The sequence below is a fragment of the Copadichromis virginalis genome, linkage group LG16 (genome assembly GCF_057382275.1).
Source record: "Copadichromis virginalis isolate Kocher_CV1m ecotype Utaka linkage group LG16, C_Virginalis_male_GT1.1, whole genome shotgun sequence".
Classification (NCBI taxonomy): Eukaryota; Metazoa; Chordata; class Actinopteri; order Cichliformes; family Cichlidae; genus Copadichromis; species Copadichromis virginalis.
The window spans coordinates 1,516,818-1,544,173 of record NC_140633.1 but is presented as its reverse complement, the minus strand read 5'-3'; positions in this window follow the sequence as shown (position 1 = coordinate 1,544,173).

Genomic DNA, 27,356 nt, shown 5'->3' with positions numbered 1-27,356 from the left:
TGTTTTCATTCAAACTCTGTTCTGTTCATTCTAATTCCGTTGTTTTCATTCAAACTCTGTTCTGTACATTCTAATTCTGTTGTTTTCATTCAAACTCTGTTCTGTACATTCTAATTCCGTTGTTTTCATTCAAACTCTGTTCTGTACATTCTAATTCCGTTTTTTTCATTCAAACTCTGTTCTGTACATTTCTATTCTGTTGTTTTGATTCAAATTCCATTGTTTTTATTCAAACTCTGTTTTGTACATTCTACTTCCGTTTTTCATTCAAACTCTGTTCTGTACATTCTAATTCCGTTGTTTTCATTCTAATTCTGTTGTTTGTTTTAATATTCCATTGTTTTCATTCTAATTCCGTTGTTTTGATTCAAATTCAGTTCTGTTCATTCTAATTCCGTTGTTTTCATTCAAACTCTTTTCTGTATATTCTAATCAGTTGTTTTCATTCAAAGTCTGTTCTGTACATTCTAATTCCGTTGTTTTCATTCAAACTCTGTTCTGTATATTCTAATTCCCTTGTTTTCATTCAAACTCTGTTCTGTACATTCTAATTCCGTTGTTTTCATTCAAAGTCTGTTCTGTACATTCTAATTCCGTTTTTTTCATTCAAACTCTGTTCTGTATGTTCTAACTCCCTTGTTTTCATTCAAACTCTGTTCTGTACATTCTAATTCCGTTGTTTTCATTCTAATTCCGTTGTTTGTTTTAATAGTCCATTGTTTTAATTCTAATTCTGTTGTTTTCATTCAAATTCCATTGTTTTGATTCAAATTCAGTTCTGTTCATTCTAATTTTGTTGTTTTAATTCAAAGTCTGTTCTGTACATTCTAAATCCGTTGTTTTCATTCAAACTCTGTTCTGTACATTCTAATTCCGTTGTTTTCATTCAAACTCTGTTCTGTACATTTCAATTCATTCTTTTTTTCTAATTCCATTGTTTTCATTCAAACTCTGTTCTGTACATTCTAATTCTGTTTTTTTTTCATTCAAACTCTGTTCTGTACATTCTAATTCCGTTGTTTTCATTCAAAGTCTGTTCTGTACATTCTAAATCCGTTGTTTTCATTCAAACTCTGTTCTGTATGTTCTAATTCCCTTGTTTTCATTCAAACTCTGTTCTGTACATTCTAATTCCGTTGTTTACATTCAAACTCTGTTCTGTACATTCTAATTCCGTTGTTTACATTCAAACTCTGTTCTGTACATTCTAATTCCGTTGTTTACATTCAAACTCTGTTCTGTACATTCTAATTCCATTGTTTTCATTCAAACTCTGTTCTGTACATTCTACTTCCGTTTTTCATTCAAACTCTGTTCTGTATATTCTAATTCTGTTGTTTTCATTCAAAGTCTGTTTTGTACATTCTAATTCCGTTTTTTTCATTCAAACTCTGTTCTGTATGTTCTAACTCCCTTGTTTTCATTCAAACTCTGTTCTGTACATTCTAATTCCATTGTTTTCATTCAAACTCTGTTCTGTACATTCTACTTCCGTTTTTCATTCAAACTCTGTTCTGTATATTCTAATTCTGTTGTTTTCATTCAAAGTCTGTTCTGTACATTCTAATTCCGTTGTTTTCATTCAAACTCTGTTCTGTACATTCTAATTCCGTTGTTTTCATTCAAACTCTATTCTGTACATTCTAATTCCGTTGTGTTCATTCAAACTCTGTTCTGTACATTCTATTTCCGTTGTTTTCATTCAAACTCTGTTCTGTACATTCTAATTCCGTTGTTTTCATTCAAACTCTATTCTGTACATTCTAATTCCGTTGTTTTCATTCAAACTCTGTTCTGTACATTTCAATTCTGTTTTTTTTATTCTAATTCCGTTGTTTTCATTCAAACTCTGTTCTGTACATTCTAATTCCGTTTTTTTCATTCAAACTCTGTTCTGTACATTTCTATTCTGTTGTTTTGATTCAAATTCCATTGTTTTTATTCAAAGTCTGTTTTGTACATTCTACTTCCGTTTTTCATTCAAACTCTGTTCTGTACATTCTAATTCCGTTGTTTTCATTCAAACTCTGTTCTGTACATTCTAATTCCGTTGTTTTCATTCAAAGTCTGTTCTGTACATTCTAAATCCGTTGTTTTCATTCAAACTCTGTTCTGTATATTTCAATTCTGTTTTTTTTATTCTAATTCCGTTGTTTTCATTCAAACTCTGTTCTGTACATTCTAATTCCGTTTTTTTCATTCAAACTCTGTTCTGTACATTTCTATTCTGTTGTTTTGATTCAAATTCCATTGTTTTTATTCAAACTCTGTTTTGTACATTCTACTTCCGTTTTTCATTCAAAGTCTGTTCTGTACATTCTAAATCCGTTGTTTTCATTCAAACTCTGTTCTGTATGTTCTAATTCCCTTGTTTTCATTCAAACTCTGTTCTCTACATTCTAATTCCGTTGTTTTCATTCAAACTCTGTTCTGTACATTCTAATTCCGTTGTTTTCATTCAAAATCTGTTCTGTACATTTCAATTCTGTTTTTTTTATTCTAATTCCGTTGTTTTCATTCAAACTCTGTTCTGTACATTCAAATTCTGTTGTTTACTTTCAAACTCTGTTCTGTACATTCTACTTCCATTTTTCATTCAAACTCTGTTCTGTATATTCTAATTCTGTTGTTTTCATTCAAAGTCTGTTCTGTACATTCTAATTCCGTTGTTTTCATTCAAACTCTGTTCTGTACATTCTAATTCCGTTTTTTTCATTCAAACTCTGTTCTGTATGTTCTAATTCCCTTGTTTTCATTCAAACTCTGTTCTGTACATTCTAATTCCGTTTTTTTTCATTCAAACTCTGTTCTGTACATTCTAATTCCGTTGTTTTCATTCTAATTCCGTTGTTTGTTTTAATAGTCCATTGTTTTAATTCTGATTCTGTTGTTTTCATTCAAATTCCATTGTTTTGATTCAAATTCAGTTCTGTTCATTCTAATTTCGTTGTTTTCATTCAAAGTCTGTTCTGTACATTCTAAATCCGTTGTTTTCATTCAAACTCTGTTCTGTACATTCTAATTCCGTTGTTTTCATTCAAACTCTGTTCTGTACATTTCAATTCATTTTTTTTTCTAATTCCATTGTTTTCATTCAAACTCTGTTCTGTACATTCTAATTCTGTTTTTTTTTCATTCAAACTCTGTTCTGTACATTCTAATTCCTTTGTTTTCATTCAAAGTCTGTTCTGTACATTCTAAATCCGTTGTTTTCATTCAAACTCTGTTCTGTATGTTCTAATTCCCTTGTTTTCATTCAAACTCTGTTCTGTACATTCTAATTCCGTTGTTTACATTCTAATTCCGTTGTTTACATTCAAACTCTGTTCTGTACATTCTAATTCCGTTGTTTACATTCAAACTCTGTTCTGTACATTCTAATTCCATTGTTTCCATTCAAACTCTGTTCTGTACATTCTACTTCCGTTTTTCATTCAAACTCTGTTCTGTACATTCTAATTCCGTTGTTTACATTCAAACTCTGTTCTGTACATTCTAATTCCATTGTTTCCATTCAAACTCTGTTCTGTACATTCTACTTCCGTTTTTCATTCAAACTCTGTTCTGTATATTCTAATTCTGTTGTTTTAATTCAAAGTCTGTTCTGTACATTCTAATTCCGTTGTTTTCATTCAAACTCTGTTCTGTACATTCTACTTCCGTTTTTCATTCAAACTCTGTTCTGTATATTCTAATTCTGTTGTTTTCATTCAAAGTCTGTTCTGTACATTCTAATTCCGTTGTTTTCATTCAAACTCTGTTCTGTACATTCTACTTCCGTTTTTCATTCAAACTCTGTTCTGTACATTCTAATTCCGTTGTTTTCATTCAAACTCTATTCTGTACATTCTAATTCCGTTGTTTTCATTCAAACTCTGTTCTGTACATTCTAATTCCGTTTTTTTCATTCAAACTCTGTTCTGTACATTTCTATTCTGTTGTTTTGATTCAAATTCCATTGTTTTTATTCAAACTCTGTTTTGTACATTCTACTTCCGTTTTTCATTCAAACTCTGTTCTGTACATTCTAATTCCGTTGTTTTCATTCTAATTCTGTTGTTTGTTTTAATATTCCATTGTTTTCATTCTAATTCTGTTGTTTTCATTCAAATTCCATTGTTTTGATTCAAATTCAGTTCTATTCATTCTAATTTCATTGTTTTCATTCAAATTCCGTTTTTTTCATTCAAACTCTGTTCTATACATTTCAATTCTGTTGTTTTGATTCAAATTCCATTGTTTTCTTTCAAATTCTGTTCTCTACATTCTAATTCCGTTGTTTTCATTCAAACTCTTTTCTGTATATTCTAATCAGTTGTTTTCATTCAAAGTCTGTTCTGTACATTCTAATTCCGTTGTTTTCATTCAAACTCTGTTCTGTATATTCTAATTCCCTTGTTTTCATTCAAACTCTGTTCTGTACATTCTAATTCCGTTGTTTTCATTCAAAGTCTGTTCTGTACATTCTAATTCCGTTTTTTTCATTCAAACTCTGTTCTGTATGTTCTAATTCTCTTGTTTTCATTCAAACTCTGTTCTGTACATTCTAATTCCGTTGTTTTCATTCAAACTCTGTTCTGTACATTCTAATTCCGTTTTTTTCATTCAAATTCTGTTCTGTACATTCTAATTCCGTTGTTTTCATTCAAACTCTGTTCTGTACATTCTAATTCCGTTGTTTTCATTCAAAGTCTGTTCTGTACATTCTAAATCCGTTGTTTTCATTCAAACTCTGTTCTGTATGTTCTAATTCCCTTGTTTTCATTCAAACTCTGTTCTGTACATTCTAATTCCGTTGTTTTCATTCAAACTCTGTTCTGTACATTCTAATTCCGTTGTTTTCATTCAAAATCTGTTCTGTACATTTCAATTCTGTTTTTTTTATTCTAATTCCGTTGTTTTCATTCAAACTCTGTTCTGTACATTCAAATTCTGTTGTTTACTTTCAAACTCTGTTCTGTACATTCTAATTCCGTTTTTTTTCATTCAAACTCTGTTCTGTACATTCTAATTCCGTTGTTTTCATTCTAATTCCGTTGTTTGTTTTAATAGTCCATTGTTTTAATTCTAATTCTGTTGTTTTCATTCAAATTCCATTGTTTTGATTCAAATTCAGTTCTGTTCATTCTAATTTCGTTGTTTTCATTCAAAGTCTGTTCTGTACATTCTAAATCCGTTGTTTTCATTCAAACTCTGTTCTGTACATTCTAATTCCGTTGTTTTCATTCAAACTCTGTTCTGTACATTCTAATTCCGTTGTTTACATTCAAACTCTGTTCTGTACATTCTAATTCCGTTGTTTACATTCAAACTCTGTTCTGTACATTCTAATTCCGTTGTTTACATTCAAACTCTGTTCTGTACATTCTAATTCCGTTGTTTACATTCAAACTCTGTTCTGTACATTTCAATTCTGTTTTTTTTATTCTAATTCCGTTGTTTTCATTCAAACTCTGTTCTGTACATTCTAATTCCGTTTTTTTCATTCAAACTCTGTTCTGTACATTTCTATTCTGTTGTTTTGATTCAAATTCCATTGTTTTTATTCAAACTCTGTTTTGTACATTCTACTTCCGTTTTTCATTCAAACTCTGTTCTGTACATTCTAATTCCGTTGTTTTCATTCTAATTCTGTTGTTTTCATTCAAATTCCATTGTTTTGATTCAAATTCAATTCTATTCATTCTAATTTCATTGTTTTCATTCACATTCCGTTCTTTTCATTCAAACTCTGTTCTATACATTTCAATTCTGTTGTTTTGATTCAAATTCCATTGTTTTCTTTCAAATTCTGTTCTCTACATTCTAATTCCGTTGTTTTCATTCAAACTCTTTTCTGTATATTCTAATCAGTTGTTTTCATTCAAACTCTGTTCTGTACATTCTAATTCCGTTGTTTTCATTCAAAGTCTGTTCTGTACATTCTAATTCCGTTTTTTTCATTCAAACTCTGTTCTGTATGTTCTAATTCCCTTGTTTTCATTCAAACTCTGTTCTGTACATTCTAATTCCGTTGTTTTCATTCAAACTCTGTTCTGTACATTCTAATTCCGTTGTTTTCATTCAAAGTCTGTTCTGTACATTCTAAATCCGTTGTTTTCATTCAAACTCTGTTCTGTATGTTCTAATTCCCTTGTTTTCATTCAAACTCTGTTCTGTACATTCTAATTCCGTTGTTTTCATTCAAACTCTGTTCTGTACATTCTAATTCCGTTGTTTTCATTCAAAATCTGTTCTGTACATTTCAATTCTGTTTTTTTTATTCTAATTCCGTTGTTTTCATTCAAACTCTGTTCTGTACATTCAAATTCTGTTGTTTACTTTCAAACTCTGTTCTGTACATTCTAATTCCGTTTTTTTTCATTCAAACTCTGTTCTGTACATTCTAATTCCGTTGTTTTCATTCTAATTCCGTTGTTTGTTTTAATAGTCCATTGTTTTAATTCTAATTCTGTTGTTTTCATTCAAATTCCATTGTTTTGATTCAAATTCAGTTCTGTTCATTCTAATTCCGTTGTTTTCATTCAAAGTCTGTTCTGTACATTCTAATTCCGTTTTTTTCATTCAAACTCTGTTCTGTATGTTCTAATTCCCTTGTTTTCATTCAAACTCTGTTCTGTACATTCTAAATCCGTTGTTTTCATTCAAACTCTGTTCTGTACATTCTAATTCCGTTGTTTTCATTCAAACTCTGTTTTTTTCATTTCAATTCTGTTTTTTTTTCTAATTCCATTGTTTTCATTCAAACTCTGTTCTGTACATTCTAATTCTGTTTTTTTTTCATTCAAACTCTGTACTGTACATTCTAATTCTGTTGTTTTCATTCAAACTCTGTTCTGTACATTCTAATTCCGTTGTTTTCATTCAAACTCTGTTCTGTATATTCTAATTCCCTTGTTTTCATTCAAACTCTGTTCTGTACATTCTAATTCCGTTGTTTACATTCAAACTCTGTTCTGTACATTCTAATTCCGTTGTTTACATTCAAACTCTGTTCTGTACATTCTAATTCCGTTGTTTACATTCAAACTCTGTTCTGTACATTCTAATTCCATTGTTTTCATTCAAACTCTGTTCTGTACATTCTAATTCTGTTGTTTTCATTCAAACTCTGTTCTGTACATTCTAATTCTGTTGTTTTCATTCAAATTCTGTTCTGTACATTCTAATTCCGTTGTTTTCATTCAAACTCTTGTTAAGGTTCAAAATATTGGGGATGGACACCAGAGCAAAACCCCACAATAATAATACTGGTCCGGCCGGGTTGAGTCAAACGATGATTTAATGATCACACACGTGGGAGATGGACACTGTATGCAGACAGTCTCAGATCTCGTCTCAAAAAACACATCACCATAGTTTCATGAAATCAGGGTATTAGAACGCCCCTTCATGCGTAGTGACAGGTGTAATACAATCAATGTTGACAATTTTATTTAACACAAAGAATAACATTGTCTCCTTCCCGAGGGCAGACGCTGACTGCCCCCGTCTCCTGGAACCGTCTGTACCCTGCTAAGACACAACATGGCAGCTACAAGGACTCTCTCATTTATTAAGACCATCAGTGTGTATTGCTCTAAATCAAGTATATAATATTAACTGAATATTGCTGGATCAGCTATTTCTACTTAAAACATATTAAAACATGACTAAGCACAAAATCACCAAGAATAACATCTTATAAGTGCTGTGTAAGCACGTGTGGCCTTCCAAGCTCAAAGCCTTTGCCCTCCATAGATCAGCCAGACTCGCGCTGGCTGTAGCTTTTAACCTTTAATTAACTTGAGCACAACTCTAGAATAAGCAACGAACTGCAATGTGTATGGAATGATCATGGTTACATCTGCAATGGAAAATCATGTTATTATTCTGGTACCTGTAAGGAAAAGATCAAACTAAAGTTATAACAATCACTGTAATGCAAAGGATAATGTAAGGTCAATTTATGTTTAATGCAAAGCTGGTTATATACTTCTGATGAACTAATAATGCCATATTAAAATATTAAATGATAATGAGAAAAACATCCCCTCCTTATTCTACAATTCCCTCTGTTGACCTCTGGAGAATCCAGAGGTCACAAACAGTTGTGTCCCTCCTTGGCCTACACATTCAGTTCTACATGCATCATTGACATCATGGACATTGGAGTAATGACTCCAGGGTCCACTGCCCTCACAGACATACTTTTGACCATTCTTCTGGCACAAGGGATGAGACAACAACAACAAATAACCATAATACCCACCACAACAGACAAAGAAAACATGACCGAAGCGATAACCCCCTTCCACCGTCCGAACACTGAGGTCAGCCAGCCTTCCAACGGACTATCAACACCGGAGTGATCATGCATAGTTTCAGAAAGGCTCTTTAGGCCCTCCAGAGCCTTGGTTACCGACTCATCTGGAGCAGTGTTATTTGGAATAAAGGTGCAACACTGATCGGCAAACATAGAACAAATGCCCCCTTTTTCCGCTAACAACATATCAAGGGCCATTCTATTCTGCACTCCCATTAACGAGGTCGGACCCACCTGCTCCGCCAACCCCTCCATGCCGTCTCTGGTCAGGTTCGAGAGTCTCAGTACATTATAGTGAACATAATTGATCCTATCTACGTTCTTGCGTTCTTAACCCTTTTGGATCAACCCCCGCTGTTTCCACCCCCAGAACCAAATACATAGATTGTTTGCGATGCCAATTCCCCAATGATAAGGTTAACGCGTTTCCAGAGGGGCTAAAATCCCTCTGTAGTTTAAGCTCGTTTTCTGATCCTAATTCTAACAGTTCCCAATTTTGCCCAGTATAACCCCTTACCTGGTCCCAATTACGGCACCAGCTGTCATATGGACGATTTCCCCTCTCACAGTGCGTACTCACTGAATAATCCCAACAGAGCCACACATTATATCCCCTCCAGGCCCTACAATTAACAACATCACACAGATCAAACATAAAAGAAATTGTGGGGCCAATAACATAATCTAATTCTAAACCACCATATGTGCTGAGACACTCATCCTTTTTACCAGAGACCTCGCGCTTCACTCTTGCCCACAGCTTTAAATCACTATAGATCACGCGTGATATAATTTGTGTATCAAACAACGCCGGACTGGCATGGCCTCCGTGCTCAGACTGGTTTCCCGGGTCGGTCTGCAACAAACAAATCAAAAAACAAATAGCCATGATTAGCAACATAATTGACATCAAACTCATAATAATTTTGAACATTGTGATGGCTTTTGAAACTCTTCTTTCATCACCAGTGTCTGATTGTTGTGATGGCATGGTTGTATGTGAATGTTATGGTGTAGTAAAAAGTTCAAAGCCCTTTATCAGAGCCTCTCTCTTGTTCTAGGTGTTCAGTGTGGTACCGCTCCTTTTCGTTGGCGCGGCGATCTCCTCCTAGGCTGCTCTTCTTTCTTCGACCTTCCGGGTAGACCACCGGTCGGCCCGTTGCACAGGTGTGAGGGTTTATTCTGCCTCTCAATTTCACCTGTGATGGGTGGAGATTGATCCTTCCCCACCAAGCCCTCGTGCGCGGCCGCGCACTGCGTCCAGTGATACCAGGTGTCGCCTTTCCCCTTCAGTTGGACCGCTGTCGCCGTCCGAGCCGATACCTCATATGGCTCAATCCAGCGGGGTTCCTTCCACTTGCGTTTGATGACTCTCAGCCACACTGTTTTCGCGTCCGGGACCTCTCCTTCTCCTGTGGGCCCTTTTACAAGCCGCCTGTTTTGTGAAATTGGACACAAGCGCCTTTAACTCGTTCCAGTAGTCTGCGTGGGACCGGTTCCCCTTTTTGTCCCGTTCAACCGAGCCCACCGTCCAAGGTGCCGGAAACTGTCTCCCTGTTTGCAGCTCATATGGTGTAAAACCTGTGGATTAATTAGCAGAACATCTTATGGTCATCAACGCAACCGGCAGGGCTGCGACCCAATTTAGCCCTGTTTGCGCGCAGATTTTTGCCAATTTGTTTTTCAAATTTAGGTTCATTCTTTCTACTTTTCCCTGAGACTGAGGATGATAGACCTTTCCAAATTTATGCTGGACGCCCAACATTTTTCTACTTTTGCCAAATCTTGATTTTTAAAATGGGTTCCATTATCTGATCTAATTCTTTTGGAGAACCCATGACGGGGAATGTAATGATTGATTAAACACTTAATGACAGTCTTAGCATCCTCCTTTTTTGTAGCCCAGGCCTCTGGCCAGCCGGTCAGAGCATCAACACACACTAACAAATATCTTACACCGCCAGGCCCGGAATCAATCATATCAGTGAAATCAATAACAATCTCCTTTCCCGGCCTCTCAGGGGGCCGAAACTTACCCACTTCCGGTTTTACTGCTGGCTTAGGCTTGTGTGCCCCACAGATTAAGCACATCCTGGCTTTTTCTCTTATCATTCCTCGCAGCTCAGGATGCCACCAATGACACAAGTTTCTCTCCATCTGGGCAATCCCCACGTGGGCGAGTCCGTGGGCTTCATCCACCTTCTGTTCTGCCATTTTGGCTGTCAGCACGGGGCGCCCGTCTGGCCCCCTCCACAAATGTCCATCCTGCCAGGCTCCTTTGTTTTTCCACACCCCCTTTTCCTCTGGGGATGCCTCCTCCTGGGCCTGTTTGACTTCCCCAATCAGGTCAACAGATATCTCCTCTTCTGGAGTTACCTGTATCATTTGTCTCCGTCCTTTGTAGCCTGCGGCCTCCTTCGCGGCTTCGTCTGCTCTCTGGTTTCCTTTTTCCACCATGCTGGTTCCTTGGGAGTGAGCTTTGCATTTTATAATACTCACCTCCTCTGGGTCAGCCAAGGCCTTTTCCAGTTCCTCCATTTCATGTTTGTGGGAAATAGGTGCATTGGTTGCTGTTCTGAATCCTGCTCTTTTCCACTGAGGCAGCTCCACATGCGCTGCTCCAAATGCATATGCCGAGTCGGTGTAGATGTTCACTCTCCTATTCTTGGCTAATCTCAAAGCTCGAGCAAGGGCTATCACTTCAGCTCTCTGGGCCGACTGCTTTCCCTCAATCCTTCCTGACTCTCTGACCTGATAATCTCCTTCTACTCTGCAAACCACCGCGTACCCTGCTTTCAGTCCTCCTTCGTCTCGGTGGCAACATCCATCGGTGAACCAGTCCTCAGTTCCCGGTATGGGTTCGGCCTTCAGGTCCTCTCTAATCTTTTCCTCAATCTGTGCTCTTTTGGCGCAGTCATGTGGTTCCCCTACTCCCATTAAATCTGCCATGTTAATTCCTTCATGTGTGAATGTCAAATTTTGGGGCCTCTAAGACTTTGCTCAGTCTCTGTTGTGCCCGTGGTGACATACAAAATGCTTGTGAATTCACGTATGCCACTATGCTATGTGTAGTAAGTATTTTTAGTGGGTGTTCTCTCACTACATGTGCTGTTTTTTGGATAATTCTAGCGACCCCTGCTGCATGTTGTGTGCATGTAGGATGCTTTGCTTCTGTTGGATGTAGTTTTACACTAACATACATGAGCACCTCTCTACCCCCCCCCCCCCCTTTTTTCTGAAACAACACTCCATTTACAATTGAGTGTGTTTCAGAAACATCCAATTAGAATGGCTCATCATAATTGGGTGTGGCTAAATCTGAGGCCCTTGACAAATCCTGTTTTACCCTAATAAATGCGGCTTCAGCTTCAGGCGTCCAAGGCAGCTCAGCCTTAAGGTTTCGAACGCCAACTTGCTTCATTAGGCCCCTTAAAGGGGCAGTTTTGCCTGCATAATCCGGAATGAACTGCCTGCTGTAACCTGTTAAACCAAGAAAAGTAAGCATTTCTCTCACAGTTCGCGGTTTTGGGTGTGTCAGAATTTGGTCTCTGTGTGTGTTCATCAAACCCACTGATTTGTGTGTGATTACCCGGCCCAAAAAGGTCACTTCAGGGCAAACTAACTGCAGCTTGTCTTTACTTACTTTAAAGCCGCACTCCGCCAACCTATTCAACACAACGAACGACGCCGCTGTACAATCCGCTGCTGACGGGGCTGCAATGAGAAGATCATCAACATATTGTATTAATGTACAATCATCAGGCAAATTACATGACGACAGGGTGTCGTTGAGCACCTGATTAAAATGCCTGGAGAAAGTGCAAAGCCTTGTGTCAACCGTGTGTATCTGAGTTGTTGGCCTCTGTATGTGAATGAAAAAATGTCTCTGAGTGACTCATGCAGAGGAAGACAAAAGAATGCATTTGCCAGGTCAATGCACGTGAACCACTTTTGGCCACATGTGATAGCTGATAAAGCTGTGTATGGATTTGGTACTGGTGCAGTGGTGGAGAGTAATATTTCATTAATGGCTCTCAAGTCATGTGCCATGTGGTATCTTCCTGTTCCATGTTTCTCCACTGGTAGAATTGTTGTGTTCCACAGTGAGGGAGAGGGCTCTAACACCCCGGCCCTTAACAGGCCTTCTATTGTTTCTGTAATTCCTTCCTCTGCTTCAGGTTTGTGTTTATACTGTGGTCTATTGATTGGTGTGTGTGACTTGAGCTGGAACAAAACAGGAGGACACTTAGCTAGGCCAACGTCCGTGGGCCCTTTTGACCATAGACTGTCGGGCAGATTTGACAGTCCAGCAACTGCGTGAGGATGATCTACTCTCTCCTCACCATGTGTTTTTGAAATTTCTTTATGTTCCAAGATCACTGTATCATCACAGGCACAAGTTATGCGATAGGTTTTACAATTTCGAGCATAAGATAAGTTAGGAATTTGGGTTCTTTGCCACCCTGTGTCGTCCAGTGCTCGCCTGACCATCGGACCTAGATCACCTGCACCATGACCTTGGTGGATCGCCAATGTAATGTGAGGGGTTGAATTTTCTTCCACATTGTACCAAAGCAGTTGTTCATCAGTTAATTTCACAGCCGCGGCTACACCTGTCATGGTTGGCTGTGTGGCAGGCGTGCAAGCAGGAGTGGTGGATCCAAAATGCAGGACTCAGACACAGAAGTTCAACTTAAAGCGCAGCTTTATTGCTGGAAACCCTCTTACTAACTAAAGGCATCAAAAGACAAACAAAAACGCTGGTGGACTAAAACACTGAAGCAGAAAACACTGAACTGGAACTGGAAACAAAACACTGGTAACACGGAGGCAAAACACACACAGCTTGTTGAGGGTACGACGCCACACTGACACAGAGAAACACAGGGTCTAAATACACTGGGAAGTAATGAGGAGAATGAGACACAGAAGGAGAGCACAGCTGGGGGAAATTAGAACTGACGAGACAAGCAAGGCAGGACACATTCACATAAGTCACGGACCTTCAAAGTAAAACAGGAAGGATCACACAGAGACGCGAACTTGACACAGTGGAGACAGCAACTAAGAAACACAGAGACATAAACCATAAGGCAGAGGACTCTAAGAACCGAGAGGCACAGAGGGGAACTCAAACATGCAGACACAGACTTACACAGAACAGAGGGGACATAGAGAAACATGAAGGGCAAGGGATCGAAACTAGAAACTCACACCAAGTACAATAATACAAAAATCACAAAGAACTAAAACGCTGGGTCAGGAGACCCAGGACCCTGACAACACCTTCTGGTCCGATGTAGATGTCATGTGTTTGCACATTCAGAATCAGAATCAGAATCAGAATACTTTATTGATCCCTGGGGGAAATTATTTTTTTGTTACAGTGCTCCATTTTAAACCAACATTAAGACAAGACAGACAATACGCTAACTAAGAATAGTACAATATATACATATATATACATACATACATACATACATAAGTCACTTATAAATAAATATTTGGAAAAGAAACGTGTAGTTGTAGCAGCAAACAGTGTGTTAAGTGGATGCGTTGTACAGGGAGATGGCCACAGGCAGGAATGATTTCCTGTGTCGTTCAGTGGTGCTTTTCGGTAATCTCAGTCTCTCACTGAACGAGCTCCTGTGACTGACCAACATGTCATGGAGTGGGTGGGAGGTGTTATCCAACATTGTCTTTATCTTGGACAGCATCCGCCTCTCCGACACCACCTTGAGGGAGTCCAGCTCCATCCCCACAACATTGCTGGCCTTACGGATCAGTTTATTAAGTCTGTTGGCATCTGCGACCCTCAGCCTGCTCCCCCAGCATGCAACAGCATAGAGGATCGCACTGGCCACCACAGACTCATAGAAAATCCTCAGCATTTTCTGGCAGATGTTGAAGGACCTCAGTCGCCTCAAAAAATAGAGACGACTCTGGCCCTTCCTGTAAAGTGCTGTGGTGTTTTTAGCCCAGTCCAGTTTATTGTCAATGTGTACTCCAAGGTATTTATAGTCCTCCACAATGTCAACACTGATCCCCTGGATTGAAACAGGGGTCAAGTGTTTCCTGGTCTTCCTGAAGTCCACGATCAGTTCCTTGGTCTTTGCCACGTTGAGCTGCAGATGATTCTGCTCACACCACGTGACAAAGGAGTCGACCACAGCCCGGTACTCTGTCTCATCATCCCTGCTGATGCATCCAACCACCGCAGAGTCATCAGAAAACTTCTGAAGATGGCAGGTCTCTGTGCAGTGGCTGAAGTCTGTGGTGTAGAGGGTGAAGAGGAAGGGGGAGAGGACAGTCCCCTGTGGTGCCCCTGTGTTGCTAATCACCTTGTCAGACACACACTGTGGGAGACGTACATATTGTGGTCTTCCTGTCAGGTAATCAACAATCCAGGACACCAGAGAAGCATCCACCTGCATCGCTGCTAGCTTATCACCCAGGAGGGTCGGCCTGATGGTGTTGAAAGCACTGGAAAAGTCAAAAAACATGACCCTCACAGTGCTCGCCGGCTGGTCCAGATGGGTGTAGACACGATTGAGCAGGTAGATGATGGCGTCCTCTGTTCCGAGACGAGGCTGATAAGCGAACTGAAGGGGATCCAGATGTGGTCTTACTATGGGTCGCAGCTGGTCCAGGATGAGCCTTTCCAGGGTCTTCACGTCTGACCCTCAAGATCAGACTGAAATAATTCACGATAGGTGTCGTCACTATCTTTATCATAAAACAGATTGACTTGGTAGGGTTCGCGCGGAGGGAGGTAAACTGCCAAGCTCATTATCAAGGGTCTCCACAACTGAAATTGCCTCAGAACATCCTCTTTCACTACTCTCCCCCAGTACATGTCGGCTTTTGCTCTCTCACAGTCTTGAAGCAGATATTGAGTCTTTGAATTTGTTCCCAGGCACGGGAAATGCTGGCCCCCTGGCAAAGTCACAGATAATCCATCTGCTGAACATGTGATTGTAGCGCCCAACTTCACGAGCAGGTGCCTGCCCATGAGATTTACTGGCGCTTGCGATGACACCACATAGTTGTGTTTCAAAGTCTGCTTGCCCAGCTTTGTCAAAGCTGGGTCAGTCACTGGCAGAGTGATTGGGATCCCGGAAAATCAGAATCAGAATCAGAATCAGAAAGGGTTTATTGCCAAATGTTGAGCAGGTTTACAACATTAGGAAATTGCTGCGGTGCTTCAGTGCAAACATAGTGTCATAAATAGCACTTAAATAGACATGAAAAAATAAAAGTAGGAATAAGAATTAAAAGTGCTACGTAGAAAGATATGTGCATGAGATATACATGAGATATATACATGAGAATAAGAATAGAGTGCTACGTGGAAAGATATATACATGAGTGCAGGTGGTGATCAGTGCCAAACATGGAATGGTGCAGTGACACAGCGTAGGGTCATGTGTTAGTGGCGGGAACAGTCATATGGTTATTGTTCATGTGTCCAACAGCAGAGGGGAAGAAACTGTTCTTATGGCGAGAGGTTCTGGTGCGAATGGACCGGAGCCTCCTGCCTGAGGGGAGCAGGTCAAACAGACTGTGTCCAGGGTGAGAAGGGTCAGCTGAGATCCGAGCTGCACGCCGCAATGTCCTGGAGGTGTACAGGTCCTGCAAAGATGGGAGTCTGCAGCCAATCACCTTCTCAGCAGAGCGCACAACACACCACGTTCACTGTGTGGCAGGACAACTTTGCACTGTCTGGTGCTGCTCTCAAGGTTGAATAGGTTGCTCCAGTGTCCACTAAGAAGGGCAATTCTGTCCCTTCTACAGTCATTGACAGCATGGGATCTGCCATTTCCATGCTGTTTGGTCCCTCCGGGTCCCTTCAGTACTGGTCCTCCCTCCAGTCAAACACTGGATACTGCGCGGCTGGTGCTGCACTCGGGTTTGGGGCCTGATATGCTCCCCTATAGCCATCTCTTGCTCTTGGAGCTCCACGTGCCTGGGATTGGTAGCCTCTTCTTTGATTGTTCTGACGACGTTCTGGGCAATTTCTGCTCCAATGACCCTCTGCTCCACACCTCCAACAGACATTCCAAGGCACACTGCTGAGATTCCCCGTGTTACGAGCTCTTAGTACTCCCTCCGCTGAGCCACCACGCCCTCTGTACGATCCACCGGTTCCCCAATTCCCTGTGGGTTGGTTCTGCCTTGGTGCATTGGCGGGCCATCCGTCATTAGTGCAGGGACCCGGGCCACTATCTGGCCATTCAGGCCCAGGACCAGGCTGGGTCGCAACTATCATCATTTTTTCTGTTTTTTCTTTTTCCTCTTTTTTCTTTTCGCAGGCTTTGTTTCTGGCCTCCGCCAACTGTAGTTTGAGCAGAGACGCTTGTGCCTCCCCCAACTCTTTTTTCTGCTTGTTCGCCCTGTCCTGCTCCAGCTGTAAACGATGTGAGACGTGTCTTTCCCACTGCACCGAATCTGCTACGGCAAAATCTGGATTTTTCTGTAGATCTTCTATGACCTGGTTTGGCAGCCCTGCCAGCACCGCTGAGCGAAACCATGCCCGATGCTCACCTTCCCTACTCCCACTCAGGGACTGACATTTAACTGTCATAGGCCCTTCATTATGAAACACCAGTGGTACCCTGGTGTATTCAACATCAGCTACTCCTCCTACAACCACTGCAGTCTGTCCATTTGGGCCCTGAACTTGTCCTCCCCTAAGGGTCATTACAGGCATGACATGTTGTCGTCCTACAGCATTAGATGTTAATGTGGCCCAAGGAAGTATCTCTGCTGTGTGATACTTGTTAGCATCTCCTGGTTTTGGAATCCAGTTCTTCATTTGGTCTTCCAGCTTCTTATTTTGCTTTTTCCGTTGTTTCAAAGCCTCCACTATGCTCTCCATATCTTCTGTTTCAGCTGTGTCATCCTCCTCCATCCAGGAAGATGCTCCGTTCCACAAGAACATCCACTTGCAACACTTTGCATGAGTTTGCTGTATTTTCTTGATTTGTTGGTTAATTCTCCAGTTAATTGAACGTTTCTCTGCCTCGGTTTGCAGTTGTTCCAGTTGCTGCTCACATCTCTCTCCTTCTATTTTGAGCACAAGACTTAGGGCTATTTTGTCATCCAGCCCTCTCTGTTGGGAAGCAATAAGCTTGCTTAGCTCAGCTTCCATTGCTTTGCATTCCTTCTCAGCTAATTTTAAAGATCCAGGAGAAGCTAAACGAATGGCTCTTTTTAACTGTTCCTGCTGCTCCTTCAGAGGCTTATAGCCTCTGTGCCCAGTAGGTGTCATGGTTGGGCTGTCAGCCATTATCCTAGAACACAGGCTTACCTCCCTTTTTGTGACGTTATACGGCTCCTCCCCTTGGGTCACCCCACAGCGTCTGCCTGTTAACATTCCGGAACTCTGAACATTTTGGAATGTTCGGAATTCCGGAATTCTGAACATTCCGGAATTCCGAACATTCCGGAACCTTGGTGCATTCCGGAACTCTGAAAAGTCCGGAACTTTGGTGCATTCCGGAACTCTGAACATTCCGGAATTCCGAACATTCCGGAACCTTGGTGCATTCCGGAACCTTGGTGCATTCCGGAACTCTGAATTCCGGAACCTTGGTACATTCCGGAACTCTGAACATTCCGGAATTCCGAACATTCCGGAACCTTGGTGCATTCCGGAATTCCGAACATTCCGGAATTCCGAACATTCCGGAACCTTGGTGCATTCCGGAACTCTGAACATTCCGGAACCTTGGTGCATTCCGGAACTCTGAACATTCCGGAACCTTGGTACATTCCGGAACTCTGAACATTCCGGAATTCCGAACATTCCGGAACTCTGAACATTCCGGAATTCCGAACATTCCGGAACGTTGGTGCATTCCGGAACTCTGAACATTCCGGAACCTTGGTGCATTCCGGAACTCTGAACATTCCGGAACCTTGGTGCATTCCGGAACTCTGAACATTCCGGAATTCCGAACATTCCGGAACGTTGGTGCATTCCGGAACTCTGAACATTCCGGAATTCCGAACATTCCGGAACCTTGGTGCATTCCGGAACTCTGAACATTCCGGAACTCTGAACATTTCGGAACCTTTGTGCATTCCGGAACCTTGGTGCATTCCGGAACTCTGAACATTCCGGAATTCCGAACATTCCGGAACCTTTGTGCATTCCGGAACCTTGGTGCATTCCGGAACCTTGGTGCATTCCGGAACTCTGAACATTCCGGAATTCCGAACATTCCGGAACTCTGAACATTCCGGAATTCCGAACATTCCGGAACCTTGGTGCATTCCGGAACTCTGAACATTCCGGAACCTTGGTGCATTCCGGAACTCTGAACATTCCGGAATTCCGAACATTCCGGAACCTTTGTGCATTCCGGAACTCTGAACATTCCGGAACTCTGAACATTCCGGAATTCCGAACATTCCGGAACCTTGGTGCATTCCGGAACTCTGAACATTCCGGAATTCCGAACATTCCGGAACCTTTGTGCATTCCGGAATTCCGAACATTCCGGAACCTTGGTACATTCCGGAATTCCGAACATTCCGGAACCTTTGTGCATTCCGGAACTTTGGTGCATTCCGGAACTCTGAACATTCCGGAATTCCGAACATTCCGGAATTCCGAACATTCCGGAACTCTGAACATTCCGGAATTCCGAACATTCCGGAATTCCGAACATTCCGGAACTCTGAACATTCCAGAATTCCGAACATTCCGGAACCTTGGTGCATTCCGGAACTCTGAACATTCCGGAACCTTGGTGCATTCCGGAACTCTGAACATTCCGGAACTCTGAACATTCCGGAATTCCGAACATTCCGGAACTCTGAACATTCCGGAATTCCGAACATTCCGGAACCTTGGTGCATTCCGGAACTCTGAACATTCCGGAATTCCGAACATTCCGGAACCTTGGTGCATTCCGGAACTCTGAACATTCCGGAACCTTGGTGCATTCCGGAACTCTGAACATTCCCGAACCTTTGTGCATTCCGGAACTCTGAACATTCCGGAACTCTGAACATTCCGGAATTCCGAACATTCCGGAACCTTGGTGCATTCCGGAACTCTGAACATTCCGGAATTCCGAACATTCCGGAACCTTTGTGCATTCCGGAACCTTGGTGCATTCCGGAACTCTGAACATTCCGGAATTCCGAACATTCCGGAATTCCGAACATTCCGGAACTCTGAACATTCCGGAATTCCGAACATTCCGGAACTCTGAACATTCCGGAATTCCGAACATTCCGGAACCTTGGTGCATTCCGGAACTCTGAACATTCCGGAATTCCGAAAATTCCGGAACCTTGCTGCATTCCGGAACTCTGAATTCCGGAACCTTGGTACATTCCGGAACTCTGAACATTCCGGAACTCTGAACATTCCGAAACCTTGGTGCATTCCGGAACTCTGAACATTCCGGAACTCTGAACATTCCGGAATTCCGAACATTCCGGAACTCTGAACATTCCGGAATTCCGAACATTCCGGAACCTTGGTGCATTCCGGAACTCTGAACATTCCGGAATTCCGAAAATTCCGGAACCTTGCTGCATTCCGGAACTCTGAATTCCGGAACCTTGGTACATTCCGGAACTCTGAAAATTCCGGAACTCTGAACATTCCGAAACCTTGGTGCATTCCGGAACTCTGAACATTTCGGAATTCCGAACATTCCGGAACCTTGGTGCATTCCGGAACTCTGAACATTCCGGAACCTTTGTGCATTCCGGAACCTTGGTGCATTCCGGAACTCTGAACATTCCGGAACCTTGGTACATTCCGGAATTCCGAACATTCCGGAACCTTGGTGCATTCCGGAACTCTGAACATTCCGGAATTCCGAACATTCCGGAACCTTGGTGCATTCCGGAACTCTGAACATTCCTGAATTCCGAACATTCCGGAACCTTGGTGCATTCCGGAACTCTGAACATTCCGGAACTCTGAACATTCCGGAAACTTTGTGCATTCCGGAACCTTGGTGCATTCCGGAACTCTGAACATTCCGGAATTCCGAACATTCCGGAACCTTGGTGCATTCCGGAACTCTGAACATTCCGGAACCTTGGTACATTCCGGAATTCCGAACATTCCGGAACCTTGGTACATTCCGGAACTCCGAACATTCCGGAATTCCGAACATTCCGGAACCTTTGTGCATTCCGGAACCTTGGTGCATTCCGGAACTCTGAACATTCCGGAATTCCGAACATTCCGGAATTCCGAACATTCGGAACCTTGGTGCATTCCGGAACCTTGGTGCATTCCAGAACTCTGAATTCCGGAACCTTGGTGCATTCCGGAACTCTGAACATTCCGGAACTCTGAACACTCCGGAACCATTGTGCATTCCGGAATGTTCGGAATTCCGGAATGTTCGGAATTCCGGAATGCACCAAGGTTCCGGGGTGTTCAGAGTTCCGGAATGCACCAAGGTTCCGAATGTTCGGAATTCCGGAATGTTCGGAATTGTTCGGAATTCCGGAATGTTCAGAGTTCCGGAATGTACCAAGGTTCCGGAATTCAGAGTTCTGGAATGCACCAAGGTTCCGGAATGCACCAAGGTTCCGGAATGTTCGGAATTCCGGAATGTTCAGAGTTCCGGAATGCACCAAAGTTCCGGACTTTTCAGAGTTCCGGAATGCACCAAGGTTCCGGAATGTTCGGAATTCCGGAATGTTCAGAATTCCGGAATTCCGAACATTCCAAAATGTTCAGAGTTCCGGAATGTTAACAGGCAGACGCTGTGGGGTGACCCAAGGGGAGGAGCCGTATAACGTCACAAAAAGGGAGGTAAGCCTGTGTTCTAGGATAATGGCTGACAGCCCAACCATGACACCTACTGGGCACAGAGGCTATAAGCCTCTGAAGGAGCAGCAGGAACAGTTAAAAAGAGCCATTCGTTTAGCTTCTCCTGGATCTTTAAAATTAGCTGAGAAGGAATGCAAAGCAATGGAAGCTGAGCTAAGCAAGCTTATTGCTTCCCAACAGAGAGGGCTGGATGACAAAATAGCCCTAAGTCTTGTGCTCAAAATAGAAGGAGAGAGATGTGAGCAGCAACTGGAACAACTGCAAACCGAGGCAGAGAAACGTTCAATTAACTGGAGAATTAACCAACAAATCAAGAAAATACAGCAAACTCATGCAAAGTGTTGCAAGTGGATGTTCTTGTGGAACGGAGCATCTTCCTGGATGGAGGAGGATGACACAGCTGAAACAGAAGATATGGAGAGCATAGTGGAGGCTTTGAAACAACGGAAAAAGCAAAATAAGAAGCTGGAAGACCAAATGAAGAACTGGATTCCAAAACCAGGAGATGCTAACAAGTATCACACAGCAGAGATACTTCCTTGGGCCACATTAACATCTAATGCTGTAGGACGACAACATGTCATGCCTGTAATGACCCTTAGGGGAGGACAAGTTCAGGGCCCAAATGGACAGACTGCAGTGGTTGTAGGAGGAGTAGCTGATGTTGAATACACCAGGGTACCACTGGTGTTTCATAATGAAGGGCCTATGACAGTTAAATGTCAGTCCCTGAGTGGGAGTAGGGAAGGTGAGCATCGGGCATGGTTTCGCTCAGCGGTGCTGGCAGGGCTGCCAAACCAGGTCATAGAAGATCTACAGAAAAATCCAGATTTTGCCGTAGCAGATTCGGTGCAGTGGGAAAGACACGTCTCACATCGTTTACAGCTGGAGCAGGACAGGGCGAACAAGCAGAAAAAAGAGTTGGGGGAGGCACAAGCGTCTCTGCTCAAACTACAGTTGGCGGAGGCCAGAAACAAAGCCTGCGAAAAGAAAAAAGAGGAAAAAGAAAAAACAGAAAAAATGATGATAGTTGCGACCCAGCCTGGTCCTGGGCCTGAATGGCCAGATAGTGGCCCGGGTCCCTGCACTAATGACGGATGGCCCGCCAATGCACCAAGGCAGAACCAACCCACAGGGAATTGGGGAACCGGTGGATCGTACAGAGGGCGTGGTGGCTCAGCGGAGGGAGTACTAAGAGCTCGTAACACGGGGAATCTCAGCAGTGTGCCTTGGAATGTCTGTTGGAGGTGTGGAGCAGAGGGTCATTGGAGCAGAAATTGCCCAGAACGTCGTCAGAACAATCAAAGAAGAGGCTACCAATCCCAGGCACGTGGAGCTCCAAGAGCAAGAGATGGCTATAGGGGAGCATATCAGGCCCCAAACCCGAGTGCAGCACCAGCCGCGCAGTATCCAGTGTTTGACTGGAGGGAGGACCAGTACTGAAGGGACCCGGAGGGACCAAACAGCATGGAAATGGCAGATCCCATGCTGTCAATGACTGTAGAAGGGACAGAATTGCCCTTCTTAGTGGACACTGGAGCAACCTATTCAACCTTGAGAGCAGCACCAGACAGTGCAAAGTTGTCCTGCCACACAGTGAACGTGGTGTGTTGTGCGCTCTGCTGAGAAGGTGATTGGCTGCAGACTCCCATCTTTGCAGGACCTGTACACCTCCAGGACATTGCGGCGTGCAGCTCGGATCTCAGCTGACCCTTCTCACCCTGGACACAGTCTGTTTGACCTGCTCCCCTCAGGCAGGAGGCTCCGGTCCATTCGCACCAGAACCTCTCGCCATAAGAACAGTTTCTTCCCCTCTGCTGTTGGACACATGAACAATAACCATATGACTGTTCCCGCCACTAACACATGACCCTACGCTGTGTCACTGCACCATTCCATGTTTGGCACTGATCACCACCTGCACTCATGTATATATCTTTCCACGTAGCACTCTATTCTTATTCTCATGTATATATCTCATGTATATCTCATGCACATATCTTTCTACGTAGCACTTTTAATTCTTATTCCTACTTTTATTTTTTCATGTCTATTTAAGTGCTATTTATGACACTATGTTTGCACTGAAGCACCGCAGCAATTTCCTAATGTTGTAAACCTGCTCAACATTTGGCAATAAACCCTTTCTGATTCTGATTCTGATTCTGATTTTCCGGGATCCCAATCACTCTGCCAGTGACTGACCCAGCTTTGACAAAGCTGGGCAAGCAGACTTTGAAACACAACTATGTGGTGTCATCGCAAGCGCCAGTAAATCTCATGGGCAGGCACCTGCTCGTGAAGTTGGGCGCTACAATCACATGTTCAGCAGATGGATTATCTGTGACTTTGCCAGGGGGCCAGCATTTCCCGTGCCTGGGAACAAATTCAAAGACTCAATATCTGCTTCAAGACTGTGAGAGAGCAAAAGCCGACATGTACTGGGGGAGAGTAGTGAAAGAGGATGTTCTGAGGCAATTTCAGTTGTGGAGACCCTTGATAATGAGCTTGGCAGTTTACCTCCCTCCGCGCGAACCCTACCAAGTCAATCTGTTTTATGATAAAGATAGTGACGACACCTATCGTGAATTATTTCAGTCTGATCTTGCGGGTCAGACGTGAAGACCCTGGAAAGGCTCATCCTGGACCAGCTGCGACCCATAGTAAGACCACATCTGGATCCCCTTCAGTTCGCTTATCAGCCTCGTCTCGGAACAGAGGACGCCATCATCTACCTGCTCAATCGTGTCTACACCCATCTGGACCAGCCGGCGAGCACTGTGAGGGTCATGTTTTTTGACTTTTCCAGTGCTTTCAACACCATCAGGCCGACCCTCCTGGGTGATAAGTTAGCAGCGATGCAGGTGGATGCTTCTCTGGTGTCCTGGATTGTTGATTACCTGACAGGAAGACCACAATATGTACGTCTCCCACAGTGTGTGTCTGACAAGGTGATTAGCAACACAGGGGCACCACAGGGGACTGTCCTCTCCCCCTTCCTCTTCACCCTCTACACCACAGACTTCAGCCACTGCACAGAGACCTGCCATCTTCAGAAGTTTTCTGATGACTCTGCGGTGGTTGGATGCATCAGCAGGGATGATGAGACAGAGTACCGGGCTGTGGTCGACTCCTTTGTCACGTGGTGTGAGCAGAATCATCTGCAGCTCAACGTGGCAAAGACCAAGGAACTGATCGTGGACTTCAGGAAGACCAGGAAACACTTGACCCCTGTTTCAATCCAGGGGATCAGTGTTGACATTGTGGAGGACTATAAATACCTTGGAGTACACATTGACAATAAACTGGACTGGGCTAAAAACACCACAGCACTTTACAGGAAGGGCCAGAGTCGTCTCTATTTTTTGAGGCGACTGAGGTCCTTCAACATCTGCCAGAAAATGCTGAGGATTTTCTATGAGTCTGTGGTGGCCAGTGCGATCCTCTATGCTGTTGCATGCTGGGGGAGCAGGCTGAGGGTCGCAGATGCCAACAGACTTAATAAACTGATCCGTAAGGCCAGCAATGTTGTGGGGATGGAGCTGGACTCCCTCAAGGTGGTGTCGGAGAGGCGGATGCTGTCCAAGATAAAGACAATGTTGGATAACACCTCCCACCCACTCCATGACATGTTGGTCAGTCACAGGAGCTCGTTCAGTGAGAGACTGAGATTACCGAAAAGCACCACTGAACGACACAGGAAATCATTCCTGCCTGTGGCCATCTCCCTGTACAACGCATCCACTTAACACACTGTTTGCTGCTACAACTACACGTTTCTTTTCCAAATATTTATTTATAAGTGACTTATGTATGTATGTATGTATGTATATATATGTATATATTGTACTATTCTTAGTTAGCGTATTGTCTGTCTTGTCTTAATGTTGGTTTAAAATGGAGCACTGTAACAAAAAAATAATTTCCCCCAGGGATCAATAAAGTATTCTGATTCTGATTCTGATTCTGAATGTGCAAACACATGACATCTACATCGGACCAGAAGGTGTTGTCAGGGTCCTGGGTCTCCTGACCCAGCGTTTTAGTTCTTTGTGATTTTTGTATTATTGTACTTGGTGTGAGTTTCTAGTTTCGATCCCTTGCCCTTCATGTTTCTCTATGTCCCCTCTGTTCTGTGTAAGTCTGTGTCTGCATGTTTGAGTTCCCCTCTGTGCCTCTCGGTTCTTAGAGTCCTCTGCCTTATGGTTTATGTCTCTGTGTTTCTTAGTTGCTGTCTCCACTGTGTCAAGTTCGCGTCTCTGTGTGATCCTTCCTGTTTTACTTTGAAGGTCCGTGACTTATGTGAATGTGTCCTGCCTTGCTTGTCTCGTCAGTTCTAATTTCCCCCAGCTGTGCTCTCCTTCTGTGTCTCATTCTCCTCATTACTTCCCAGTGTATTTAGACCCTGTGTTTCTCTGTGTCAGTGTGGCGTCGTACCCTCAACAAGCTGTGTGTGTTTTGCCTCCGTGTTACCAGTGTTTTGTTTCCAGTTCCAGTTCAGTGTTTTCTGCTTCAGTGTTTTAGTCCACCAGCGTTTTTGTTTGTCTTTTGATGCCTTTAGTTAGTAAGAGGGTTTCCAGCAATAAAGCTGCGCTTTAAGTTGAACTTCTGTGTCTGAGTCCTGCATTTTGGATCCACCACTCCTGCTTGCACGCCTGCCACACAGCCAACCATGACAGGTGTAGCCGCGGCTGTGAAATTAACTGATGAACAACTGCTTTGGTACAATGTGGAAGAAAATTCAACCCCTCACATTACATTGGCGATCCACCAAGGTCATGGTGCAGGTGATCTAGGTCCGATGGTCAGGCGAGCACTGGACGACACAGGGTGGCAAAGAACCCAAATTCCTAACTTATCTTATGCTCGAAATTGTAAAACCTATCGCATAACTTGTGCCTGTGATGATACAGTGATCTTGGAACATAAAGAAATTTCAAAAACACATGGTGAGGAGAGAGTAGATCATCCTCACGCAGTTGCTGGACTGTCAAATCTGCCCGACAGTCTATGGTCAAAAGGGCCCACGGACGTTGGCCTAGCTAAGTGTCCTCCTGTTTTGTTCCAGCTCAAGTCACACACACCAATCAATAGACCACAGTATAAACACAAACCTGAAGCAGAGGAAGGAATTACAGAAACAATAGAAGGCCTGTTAAGGGCCGGGGTGTTAGAGCCCTCTCCCTCACTGTGGAACACAACAATTCTACCAGTGGAGAAACATGGAACAGGAAGATACCACATGGCACATGACTTGAGAGCCATTAATGAAATATTACTCTCCACCACTGCACCAGTACCAAATCCATACACAGCTTTATCAGCTATCACATGTGGCCAAAAGTGGTTCACGTGCATTGACCTGGCAAATGCATTCTTTTGTCTTCCTCTGCATGAGTCACTCAGAGACATTTTTTCATTCACATACAGAGGCCAACAACTCAGATACACACGGTTGACACAAGGCTTTGCACTTTCTCCAGGCATTTTAATCAGGTGCTCAACGACACCCTGTCGTCATGTAATTTGCCTGATGATTGTACATTAATACAATATGTTGATGATCTTCTCATTGCAGCCCCGTCAGCAGCGGATTGTACAGCGGCGTCGTTCGTTGTGTTGAATAGGTTGGCGGAGTGCGGCTTTAAAGTAAGTAAAGACAAGCTGCAGTTAGTTTGCCCTGAAGTGACCTTTTTGGGCCGGGTAATCACACACAAATCAGTGGGTTTGATGAACACACACAGAGACCAAATTCTGACACACCCAAAACCGCGAACTGTGAGAGAAATGCTTACTTTTCTTGGTTTAACAGGTTACAGCAGGCAGTTCATTCCGGATTATGCAGGCAAAACTGCCCCTTTAAGGGGCCTAATGAAGCAAGTTGGCGTTCGAAACCTTAAGGCTGAGCTGCCTTGGACGCCTGAAGCTGAAGCCGCATTTATTAGGGTAAAACAGGATTTGTCAAGGGCCTCAGATTTAGCCACACCCAATTATGATGAGCCATTCTAATTGGATGTTTCTGAAACACACTCAATTGTAAATGGAGTGTTGTTTCAGAAAAAAAGGGGGGGGGGGGGGGTAGAGAGGTGCTCATGTATGTTAGTGTAAAACTACATCCAACAGAAGCAAAGCATCCTACATGCACACAACATGCAGCAGGGGTCGCTAGAATTATCCAAAAAACAGCACATGTAGTGAGAGAACACCCACTAAAAATACTTACTACACATAGCATAG